General features: G+C 50.9%; 1 protein-coding gene across 1 annotated transcript in view; it reads right to left on the reverse strand.

Annotated features, from left to right (window-relative positions):
• Window positions 1-12,291, reverse strand: part of LOC141197747 (uncharacterized) — a 29,521-nt gene extending 17,230 nt beyond the window's left edge. The window contains exon 1 of the mRNA XM_073662833.1: window positions 12,239-12,291. The gene's annotated coding sequence lies outside the window, so the exon portion shown is untranslated. The remainder of the gene's footprint in view (window positions 1-12,238) is intronic.
• Window positions 12,292-12,766: the final 475 nt, after the last annotated feature.

Below are 12,766 nucleotides of genomic sequence, written 5' to 3' on the forward strand. Positions count from 1 at the left end.
TTGGATCTGACGAAGGGATATTTGCAGATCGCCATGGCACAGGGAGCCAAAGAGAAGTCTGCGTTTTCTACGCCGGACGGATGCTTCCAGTATATTCGGATGCCGTTTGGACTGCAGGGGGCCACTGCAACCTTCCAGAGAGCCATGGATTGCATCCTTGCATCCCATAAGAAATATGCCGCAGCATACCTGGACGATATTATTATCTTTAGACCAGACTGGGAGAGTCAACTGGAAGAAGTCCAGGTTGTGTTTGATGCTCTGAGGAAGGCAGGGTTTTCAATAAACCCGAAGAAATGTGCCATGGGGAAATAAGAAACCAAGTATCTCGGATATGTAGTGGGTAGAGGTAAGATAAAACCCCAAATTACTAAAGTGGACCGCTGTAGAAAAAGCAAGTCAGAGCCTTCCTGGGAATCGTGGGATACTACAGAAAATTCATCCCAAACTTCGCCATGATGGCCGCACCCCTGACTGACCTCCTTTAAAGGGACAAAATCAGCCATGGCCAAGTAGACTGCAGAGGCGGAGACGGCCTTTCAAGAGATGAAACTGGCTCTGTGTAGGCAACCGGTCCTGGTTGCCCCGGACTTCAAGAAAGAGTTTATAGTCCAGACAGATGCCTCAGATGTCGGTTAAGGAGCAGTCCTTTCCCAGGAGATACACAGGAAGGAGCACCCTGTCCTCTACCTGAGTAGAAAGCTGTCCTCCTGCGAGAAAAATTATTCAGTCATAGAGGAGTGCTTGGCTATAAAGTGGGCAGTGCACACCTTACGGTACTATTTGTTAGGTCGAAAATTTAAATTAGTATCGAACTATGCCCCACTCAGATGGATAAGGGAAACAAAGGGAAAAATGCCCGGGTCACCCGCTGGTTTTTAGGCCTACAGGACTTCCACTTCCATGTAGAACATAGAGCAGGGAAGCTACATGGTAAAGCCGATGACCTCTCCAGAATCCCTTGTTTGGTAGTAGAAGGTCCCAAGCCCCACGGCTTAAAGCAGAGGGGGTATGTACAGTACAGACCAAAAGTTTGGACACACCTTCTCATTTAAAGATTTTTCTGTATTTTCATGACTATGAAAATAGTACATTCACACTGAAGGCATCAAAACTGTGAATTAACACATGTGAAATTATATACTTAACAAAAAAGTGTGAAACAACTGAAAATATGTCTTATATTCTAGGGTCTTCAAAGTAGCCACCTTTTGCTTTGATGACTGCTTTGCACACTCTTGGCATTCTCTTGATGAGCTTCAAGAGGTAGACACCGGAAATGGTCTTCCAACAATCTTGAAGGAGTTCCCAGAGATGCTTAGCACTTGTTGGCCCTTTTGCCTTCACTCTGCGGTCCAGCTCACCCCAAACCATCTCGATTGGGTTCAGGTCTGGTGACTGTGGAGGCCAGGTCATCTGGCGTAGCACCCCATCACTCTCCTTCTTGGTCAAATAGCCCTTACACAGCCTGGAGGTGTGTTTGGGGTCACTGTCCTGTTGAAATATAAATGATGGTCCAACTAAACGCAAACCGGATGGAATAGCATGCCGCTGCAAGATGCTGTGGTAGCCATGCTGATTCAGTATGCCTTCAATTTTGAATAAATCCCTAACATTGTCACCAGCAAAGCACCCCCACACCATCACACCTCCTTCTCCATGCTTCACGGTGGGAACCAGGCATGTAGAGTCCATCCGTTCACCTTTTCTGCATTGCACAAAGACACCGTGGTTGGAACCAAAGTTCTCAAATTTGGACTCATCAGACCAAAGCACAGATTTCCACTGGTCTAATGTCCATTCCTTGTGTTCTTTAGCCCAAACAAGTCTCTTCTGCTTGTTGCCTGTCCTTAGCAGCGGATTCCTAGCAGCTATTTTACCATGAAGGCCTGCTGCACAAAGTCTCCTCTTAACAGTTGTTGAAGAGATGTGTCTGCTGCTAGAACTCTGTGTGGCATTGACCTGGTCTCTAATCTGAGCTACTGTTAACCTGCAATTTCTGAGGCTGGTGACTCGGATAAACTTATCCTCAGAAGCAGAGGTGACTCTTGGTCTTCCTTTCCTGGGGCGGTCCTCATGTGAGCCAGTTTCTTTGTAGCGCTTGATGATTTTTGCAACTGCACTTGGGGACACATTCAAAGTTTGCCCAATTTTTCGGACTGACTAACCTTCATTTCTTAAAGTAATGATGGCCACTCGTTTTTCTTTACTTAGAATTTGTATTATGGCAAGAAAAAAGAACCTAACAGTTTATTCAGTAGGACTATCAGCTGTGTATTCACCTGACTTCTGCACAACACAACTGATGGTCCCAACCCCATTTATAAGGCAAGAAATCCCACTTATTAAACCTGACAGGGCACACCTGTGAAGTGAAAACCATTTCCGGTGACTACCTCTTGAAGCTCATCAAGAGAATGCCAAGAGTGTGCAAAGCAGTCATCAAAACAAAAGGTGGCTACTTTGAAGAACCTAGAATATAAGACATATCTTCAGTTGTTTCACACTTTTTTGTTAAGTATATAATTCCACATGTGTTAATTCATAGTTTTGATGCCCTCAGTGTGAATGTACAATTTTCAAAGTCATGAAAATACAGAAAAATCTTTAAATGAGAAGGTGTGTCCAAACTTTTGGTCTGTACTGTATGTGTGGTGGCTAATAGTCGCGTAGTCGATGGGAGTTATCACAGAGAAGGCTGGTCTCTGATGTAACCCAGAGTGTTTCTCTACGGCACGTAAGCACTAAGAGGATCGTTTGGTGCACCTGGGAGTCGGGGTACGGGTAGCTAAAAGAGAATGGGCGGGTCCAGCTACCCACATACCTCACCTCTGGGTGTGGTTAACAGCCTATAAAACAGAGGCAGTGTTTTGGCACATGGTCTGTGTGTTTGGAGGGAGAAGACCTCCTGTGTATGTTTGTCTTCAGACCAAGCCAGGACACTGGACGCTACCCCAGCTTGTGTGCCACACAGGCCTGGCTGAGCAGAGACCTGCTAAGGACATTTACTTTGTTTGCCTGAGCTATTTGCTTTTCTGTTTGGCTTCTGGGTTTATGAAGCAATAAACCCACATGAACTTTTAGGCTGAGTTCACACGATGCGATTTCATGCGTTTCCGCGGCGTTTTTGCAGTTGCGTAAATGCCGCGGAAACGCATGAAAAACGCATGGTAGAAGGGAAGCAATGTTCCCCAATTGAAATCCGCATGTGCTGTGCCCATGATGCGGATTTTTCCGCAGCGTAAACGCTGCGCTCAAAAATCCGCAGCATGTCATTTAATTTTGCGGAAACGCGTCGTTTTCGCCGCCATTGACTTGCATTAGAACGCGCCAATTCCGCAAGACTGCATCTGTACTTGCGTAATTGGTGCGTTCTAATGTGCGGATGGTACCCGGGTGTGGAGGAGAGGAGAGTCTCATCCACACCCAGGTACCATTAAAAAAGCTGTAAAAACAAGAATAAAATAAAATATATATATATACTTACCATCTGTCGGCCCGCGCTGCACTCCTGCTTGCTTCCCGGCACTTGCAGTGAGTTGTAGGACCTGCGGTGACGTCAGAGTCATGTGACGGGTCACGTGACGCTGACGTCGGCAGGTCTTTCAATTCAAAGTTGCCGGCAGCCGGGAGAACGGAGTGAGCAGGACAGCGCGGGCCATCGGAGGTAAGTATATACACTCTCTCGGGTCACACTATATAAATCCATGCTGTTTGCATGGATTTATATAGTGTGACCTAGTTGTCAAGCACTTTCCAGGTGATGCTAAAATCGCCTGGAAAGCGCTTGTCAATCTGCATGCGGAAACGCATGTGAATCTGCATGTGGATCCGCATGTATTCTGCAGGAAAAACGCATGTGTAGCACCCTGAGGACTCCGCTGCTACAGGGGTATTACACCTCAAGCCAGAGGTGTGGTATTCCACTCCCGGGTAAGGATGGAGTGTGGTACTGAGCTCAGTTAGCTGCATGCACTACATACATCCCATTTCCGGGGGACAGAACTACGGTACTCCCACCAGTATATGTGCAGGTACGACAGCGTCTGTCCCTGGCTGGAGTGGGAGGGGGGTGGAACATCCCAGTAGTGTAGGGGCAGATAGGGGGAGTAGTCTGGGTAAATGTAGGAGCTCATTGGGTGCTGGTCACCTGAGCTCACACATAGAGGGAGTATATAAGGTGGGCACCATCTTAGGACAGGGTCAGTCAGTCAGTCAGTCAGTGAGTCAGCAGTAACTCCAGGAGAGGAGAAGGAAGAGGGACCCAGAGGCACAGGACGAGAGGGGACCCCAAGATCCCAGAATAAGGACAAAAGGGTGAAGGGTCGGCAAAAGGGTACCGGATCCCAAGCTGGCGGAGGCCAAAGCAAACCTTAGCCAGGAAACGGAGGTCGTGGGCAGGATCTGCCACGACCCTCACCAAATCCACTAGAAAGGCACACCGAGCATAGGGTCAGGGAGCCCAGAGGAGGCTTGACCACCAAGAGACCCGAGGGAGCCGGACATAGGTGGATCCCTGGTGGGAACGGCCAGAGAGAGAGAGAGAAGAAGGGAGCTCAGGACCATACTCAGGAATTGCCCGGGAGTTGACCGAGTCCCGCACCTGGTGGACGCAGCACGGCTTGGGTGGTCACTGCTGTACAGAGTGACCCGAGCAACACCAGTGAGTAAAAACCCTGAAACTGCATTTCATGCCTCTGAGTCTCCTTGCTGCACCTTCACAACCACCATCCTCCACGTCTGACCCCCTGAGGCTATACCCCTCCCGTTGGGGGTTATACTACCACAGCTGCACACACACCACCAGCCTCAGCGGACCATCCTGCAGCGGCGGCCTTTTGACCGCAAATCAACGGGTGGCGTAGTCGACACTAAGAACATCTGCAAGGACTGCCGCACACTGAGTTTGACACCCTGGGCACGGACCGGGTCACAGCCACTCGGAGACTACAACCCCCATCTGATCCGGCTCCGGGTATCCCTAACAACATGGCCCAGGGGGCGCGTCAACTTTGGCGTAGTCGGCAGGATCACGTGCCCGCAACCACCGGGTACTGCGTGCCTGAAGAAAAGTTCACATTTACCTCAAAAGGAAGTCTCCCGCCAATTCCAGAGGGTCCCCGCCATCGGACGCCATCTCGGATCAGTTCCCGCCATTTGCCCGTCATCTGCAGTCTTTTCCCGCCATCTGCAGTGTTTCCCGCCACTGGGAAGCGGTTCCCGCCATCTGAGAAGATTTCCCGCCTTGGCAGAGCGGACGCCATTATGGGCGTGCCAGAGGATGGCAAGAGGCCACCTCCCATCGTGGGCCAGGATCGGAAATGGCGCCAAAAGTGGAAACCGCCCCCACCAGCAGAGACTGTGATGATTGATATGTCCATCAGCGTGAGGGAACTGCCCCTGGAACTGGCAATCACAAAGTTGCCCCGGGACCACCCTCAATGTGGGCGGATACAGAACAAAAGAGCGAAGATGGGTGCAGCCTGGAGGAGTCTGGAGAGGAGTCTGGAGAGGAGTCTGGAGAGGAGTCTGGAGAGGAGTCTGGAGAGGAGTCTGGAGAGGAGTCCAGAGAGAACACACCCGGAGATGGAGGGAGAGTCAGGCAGCACCGACCCTGTGGTCAGGAGCCTGTTGCAGGCCGCCACTCCAGCAGGCCTGCTGGAGATCCTGGCGCAGCTCCCCGGAGATCGGGAGCGTGCACAGACCGCGCTGGAGGGCCTCGCACGAAGGATGGCCCGGGTGCAGCGAGAAACACTGGCGGAGTGGACCCGAGAGATGGCCCTGCAGGCTGGAGCCTGCCAGCGAAGCATGCCACCCGCAGCGAGGAGCAAGTCCACCTCTGAGGACGGCGAAGGAGGGACGACGGCCGGAGACGACGCCGCGGAGGGAGCCGAAGAGATGAAGGCAGGTAATGGGGACGACAATATCCCGTGCCCAGAAGCCGTAAACCTGCCCCAGCTCCCCGTCGCAGAGCCCGAAGCCCCACTCACCGTTCCCGTAGCCGCTGCGTCATCGCTCCAAGCTAGGCCTCAAGCGGCCGGAGCCGCGGCCACGCCCCCTGTGACGTCACGCGCCTCGATCCAGAGCACGGCCAAGCAGGAGACGCCACCGGCCTGGTCGCAAGGCCGAGTGGCCCCGGGCGCCGCAGTGCCAACAGCGCCCTCTACCTCCACTGAGCCACCGGCCTGGTCACTGGGCCAGGTAACCCCGGGCGCCGCCGTCTTCACGGTGCCCTTTACATTCAGGGTGCCCCAGGCCTGGTCGCAAGGCCTGGTGAACCCGGGCGCCGCCACCACAACAGCGCCCTCAACGTCCACAGCGCCACACCTGGGTGAAGACCTATTTGCCCAGCACACATGCCCGGATGGGCAGCCCTTTGTGTGGCCACCGGAGTATTACCATCCCCGACTCCGGAAGGAAAGACCCCTGGATGAGCCCCTGATCCCGGCTCCGGCGCCCGCCAAGATCACCCCACTCTCGTTGGAGGAAGCACAGTTTGCGTGGGATCCCACCGGAGAAGACCTCATCGGGTTCACCGAGGAGACCCGGGCAGCCGCAGCCCAGCGTGCGGAGTGCTGCCAGCAACAATTGGAGGTTTTTGCTAGAGAGCGACGAGAGAGGCGGGTCCGCGAGGAGCGGCTCCAAGTGAAGAGCGCCGAGCAGAAGAGCCGAGCCCGCAGAAACCCCCGTGCTGCCCACGGTCCCCGTGCCAGCGGGACTGTAATAAAATTCCAGTTGGAGCACGGGTGGGGTTTCATCCGGGACCACAAGACCCCCGGCGACGTCTTTGTCACCCGCAGAGACGTTGAAAGTCATCTGCCGGAGGGACACAGAGGTCGTGACCTATACCTGGGTGATGAGGTCACCTTCACCCGGCATCAGTGCGCCAAGGGCCCATATGCCCTGCACGTGCATAGACTTACTGAGAAGGAGCTACGTGGTGAGGAGGATCAAGAGGACCCGGACGGGTCTAAAGATTACCCTCAGCCAAGAGCACACCGCCACTGATGAACTGTAAATAGAACATGTAAATAATTACCCGTGTGGGTACAAAAACTGTTGCTACAAAAGTATAGTCCCCGTTGGGACCAGTGAACTGTTACAGTGTGTCCCATCTCCCCACTGAGGACTGTGAGCAGCCATCCCTAATCCCACTGGCCGAGGACTGAGAGCGGCCATACCTTCCCTTGTATATAGTTGCGCTTCCTAAGGCGCCCCCTACCGGTTTTGTAGGAAACTGTTGTTTTTACTACAAGAGACTGTTGCACTTTACCCGGTCACAAGTTGCACCGTGGCCGGAGAAACAAGAATGTTTAATATGAAAAGTTTTATGCTGATGATATATATAATGTTTTATATGTTTATGATGTTTTTGAAAAAAATTGTATGTTTGTGGATGTTTTTATTCTTTTACAGCCCGAGGACGTGCTGTGATTTACCAGGGGGGAATGTAGCACCCTGAGGACTCGGCTGCTACAGGGGTATTACACCTCAAGCCAGAGGTGTGGTATTCCACTCCCGGGTAAGGATGGAGTGTGGTACTGAGCTCAGTTAGCTGCATGCACTACATACATCCCATTTCCGGGGGACAGAACTACGGTACTCCCACCAGTATATGTGCAGGTACGACAGCGTCTGTCCCTGGCTGGAGTGGGAGGGGGGTGGAACATCCCAGTAGTGTAGGGGCAGATAGGGGGAGTAGTCTGGGTAAATGTAGGAGCTCATTGGGTGCTGGTCACCTGAGCTCACACATAGAGGGAGTATATAAGGTGGGCACCATCTTAGGACAGGGTCAGTCAGTCAGTCAGTCAGTGAGTCAGCAGTAACTCCAGGAGAGGAGAAGGAAGAGCGACCCAGAGGCGCAGGACGAGAGGGGACCCCAAGATCCCAGAATAAGGACAAAAGGGTGAAGGGTCGGCAAAAGGGTACCGGATCCCAAGCTGGCGGAGGCCAAAGCAAACCTTAGCCAGGAACCGGAGGTCGTGGGCAGGATCTGCCACGACCCTCACCAAATCCACTAGAAAGGCACACCGAGCATAGGGTCAGGGAGCCCAGAGGAGGCTTGACCACCAAGAGACCCGAGGGAGCCGGACATAGGTGGATCCCTGGTGGGAACGGCCAGAGAGAGAGAGAGAAGAAGGGAGCTCAGGACCATACTCAGGAATTGCCCGGGAGTTGACCGAGTCCCGCACCTGGTGGACGCAGCACGGCTTGGGTGGTCACTGCTGTACAGAGTGACCCGAGCAACACCAGTGAGTAAAAACCCTGAAACTGCATTTCATGCCTCTGAGTCTCCTTGCTGCACCTTCACAACCACCATCCTCCACGTCTGACCCCCTGAGGCTATACCCCTCCCGTTGGGGGTTATACTACCACAGCTGCACACACACCACCAGCCTCAGCGGACCATCCTGCAGCGGCGGCCTTTTGACCGCAAATCAACGGGTGGCGTAGTCGACACTAAGAACATCTGCAAGGACTGCCGCACACTGAGTTTGACACCCTGGGCACGGACCGGGTCACAGCCACTCGGAGACTACAACCCCCATCTGATCCGGCTCCGGGTATCCCTAACAACATGGCCCAGGGGGCGCGTCACATGCACAATCTGCATGCGTTTTTTCTGCCAGGGAGATGCAGAAATGATGCAGAAATTTTCTGCTTCATTTCTGCATCGTGTGCACATAGCCTTAAAGGAACATGCCTCATGTTTTCCTCCCGTCACACCCAAGTGAGTAAATCCCCTACAATATGTATAAAGGAAAGGGTATGGTACTCAGAGAATGTTTCAATAATCCGCCTCAACGCGTTTCCCCAATAGGTTCATCAGGAGGCTTGATACAAGGGTGATAATTCATGATGTTCAGCATAGTGTGCCTAACAGCCAGGTGTCCATGTTTAAATAGCCCAATTCATCCAAAACCCCTCCCAGACTAGGAGGCCAATTCCCATTCCTAGAGGTGAATTGTCACAGGATATACAGAATGGAGTCTTTCTACAATAATGTACTGCGCCTACGCTACTTCTCATGAGTTAGAGGTCCGATAATGTCCATCCCCTAGTGTGCATGTCGGGAAGTGACGTGCTTTACACTGAAACGTCAGATAAACTGATTGCTGCCGCGCCACTCGTACCTGTGACTGCGAATGCCCATAGTTATCATTCCACGCAGGAGCGCATCTAGGATCATTGTCCACGATTGCGCATGCCCAGATGTCTCCATTCCACGCCGGAGCGCACATGGTATTGGATTGCATTCCATCAAATGAAAAATCCTCTCTCTGAGATCATCGTCATGGGAGACTAAAAACAAGTATTGCACATCCTCCCATCATACAATAGGCATGTAGATCTACTTTATCACTACAGAAAATATGGGATGGTGGCCCACAGTATGTTCCTAAATGGTCATATTTGACCCCTATTGCATAATTAGAAATACACAAGGATCACCACACTTGTTAATTACTAAATAGTATGTGGGATATAACTGATAAATAATTCTGATAATAGAAGCTCAGATCTCTTGATAAAGTAAAACAATATGTGAACCTCATTAACAGGGAACTGAGTAGCAATGGGTAGAGTATAAAATCCAAAAATGTAATCCAGAATGGGGCTGTATTCATACAAAACAGGCATAGAAAACTTGCTTATTCAGTCCCTTAGGGGTTCGTGAATCCAGTTTGGAAATCCACTCAATTTCCTTTTTGAGGATACATCTATTGAGATCACCCCCTCTCACACTGGGTTTAACCACCTCAATGATACAAAAGGAGAGGTCTCCGGTTTCACCTCAATGTGCACTGTTCACGTGTCTCACTAATGGGGTGTCCTGACCAAGGCGTATTTCGCCCAAATGCTCCTCCACCCGCCATATAGACTCCCTCTTGGTCGTGCATACATAATCTAGGAGGCAGGTGCATGTGGCCGCAAATACAAGTCCTGAAGTTTTACAGTTGGAATAATCCCTCTGGAAAAAGGTTTCACCTGTAGAGGAACTCGAGAAAGATTTACATGGTCTCATCCAATTACATGTACAACTTTCTCCACATCTAAAGAAACCACAGATTCTTCTATCTAGCCAAGTCCCCTTGGGTGCAGGTTTTTGTAGAAACTATGCAGTAAACGGTCCCTAATTGACCAACACTTTCTGAAAGTTATTGTGGGATTAGATCCCACAGCATCCTCAGGTCCGGGTCGACCACAAGTACATCCTAGTGTTTTCTGAGGATATTAAAGATACGGTCACTCTGATTGTCACAAGTTCCTATTACTTGTGTTATCCCCATATTTTTCTTGGTGTCTTGGTTAGGTATGGAGGAGTGTCTGTCTCTCCTGTTTTTCTGCAAACAATCGCGCAGAATCCAAAATGTACTGTGGGTACCTTTTTGGTGTTGATGTTTATTGCCTGTATATTAATATCTGTGACATTAGAGCAGTTTCTTCTAAACTGTAAAAATTGGCCCTTGGATATTGCTTTTTTTTTATTTTTATTTTTAAGAAGGATGGGGTGGTGGCTATCCCACTTTAATAGTTTATTAGTGCTTGTAGGTTTATGGTAGATGAGTGTCCCTAGAGTCCCATCTCGTACTTTCTTGATTGGTACATCCAGGAAAGGCAACTGGTAATAATTAAACTCTGATATAAATCTAAGGCCCACTCTATGGATATTGAGTTCCCTGACAAATTCAAGAAATTATTCACTCGTCCCTGACCTGATGATAAAAATAGTGTCAATATATCTATACTATACCCTAATATATGGTTGCCACCATCATCCCCGAGTATTGTGGTTTCCTCCCACGAGCCTAGGAATAGGTTAGCAGACGAGGGTCACAGGAGCTCCCCAACGCAGTACCCCTGAGCTCGGGTAAGTACTTACTGTCAAAAAGAAAGAAGTTATGAGTAAGAGTGAATTTTAGAAGATCCTCCATGAAGTCATTATGTCTGCTACACTCTATTGATCTCGATTTCAAGAAATGTCTTACTCCTCTGATACCTTCCTCATGTGGTATATTACTGGACAAAGCCTCGATATCTAGTAAGGCCTGCTCCCCTACATGCCTGTATACATGCTCGAGGGTATACATGTAGGGGAGCAGGGAAAGGGAAACCAACTCCAGAGGGATTATTACAACTGTAAAACCTCAGGCGGTACTGGGGGAGCATTATACTCTGTGGGGGGGCATCATACCTCCTGCATAAGGGGCATAATGGGGGCATTACACTGTGTGGGGCATCATACATACTGCATAAGGGGCATAATGGGGGGATTACACTGTGTGGGGGCATCATACATACTGCATAAGGGGTATAATGGGGGCATTACACTGTGTGGGGCATCATACATACTGCATAAGGGGCATAATGAGGGCATTACACTGTGTGGGGGCATCATATATCCTGCATAAGGGGCATAATGGGGGCATTACACTGTGGGGGCATCATACATTCTGCATAAGGGGCATAATGGGGGCATTACACTGTGTGGGGGCATCATACATCCTGCATAAGGGGCATAATGGGGGCATTACACTGTGTGGGGGCATCATACATCCTGTATAAGGGGCATAATGGGGGCATTACATTGTGTGGGGGCATCATACATCCTGCATAAGGGGCATAATGGGGGCATTACACTGTGGGGGGCATCATACATCCTGCATAAGGGGAATAATGGGGGCATTACACTGTGTGGGGGCATCATATATCCTACATAAGGGGCATTACACTGTGTGGGGGCATCATACATTCTGCATAAGGGGCATAATGGGGGCATTACACTGTGTGGGGGCATCATATATCCTACATAAGGGGCATTACACTGTGTGGGGGCATCATACATTCTGCATAAGGGGCATAATGGGGGCATTACACTGTGTGGGGGCATCATACATCCTGCATAAGGGGCATAATGGGGGCATTACACTGTGGGGGCATCATACATCCTGCATAAGGGGCATAATGGGGGCATTACACTGTGTGGGGGCATCATACATCCTGCATAAGGGGCATAATGGGGGCATTACACTGTGGGGGCAGTAAAGGGGTCCTATACTATGAGAACAATACGTTTCCTCCCTTCCTGTCTCCATAGTTGGGTCGTATGTATCTATTACAGGAAACAGAACAAAAACCTTATGATTCTTATAAAGGGGCAACACAAGACCCCAAAAGAGTCTCCGTGCTGAAGGGGTTAATGCCCCCTGCGCCCAGTAATGGGATCTCCACATACCTCCACCTGCAGAGCCGCCACCACATATATTGCTGCTCTGTGCGCACAGGAGCTGTGATGAGGTCACAGGAGGGGAGGAGTCAGGGGTCACATGATCAGGGGCCTCAGTGGATGCAGGACTCTGCTGTGCTGGTTGTCATGGTGCTGGATGAGCTGAAGTTTATGTGTGGGGTCAGGAGGGGTTTACAGTGTGGATGTAGCAGAGCCGCGTGTGTACGAGGTGTACGGAGCAGAGCAGTGTGTGTACGAGGTGTACGGAGCAGAGCCGCGTGTGTACGAGGTGTACGGAGCAGAGCCGTGTGTGTACGAGGTGTACGGAGCAGAGCCGCGTGTGTACGAGGTGTACGGAGCAGAGCCGCGTGTGTACGAGGTGTACGGAGCGGAGCCGCGTGTGTACGAGGTGTACGGAGCGGAGCCGCGTGTGTACGAGGTGTACGGAGCAGAGCCGCGTGTGTACGAGGTGTACGGAGCAGAGCCGCGTGTGTACGAGGTGTACGGAGCAGAGCCGCGTGTGTACGAGGTGTACGG

This window comes from Phyllobates terribilis, unplaced genomic scaffold (assembly GCF_046119375.1).
Source record: "Phyllobates terribilis strain yellow unplaced genomic scaffold, ASM4611937v1 Scaffold_86__1_contigs__length_6382490, whole genome shotgun sequence".
In the NCBI taxonomy this organism is placed as follows: Eukaryota; Metazoa; Chordata; class Amphibia; order Anura; family Dendrobatidae; genus Phyllobates; species Phyllobates terribilis.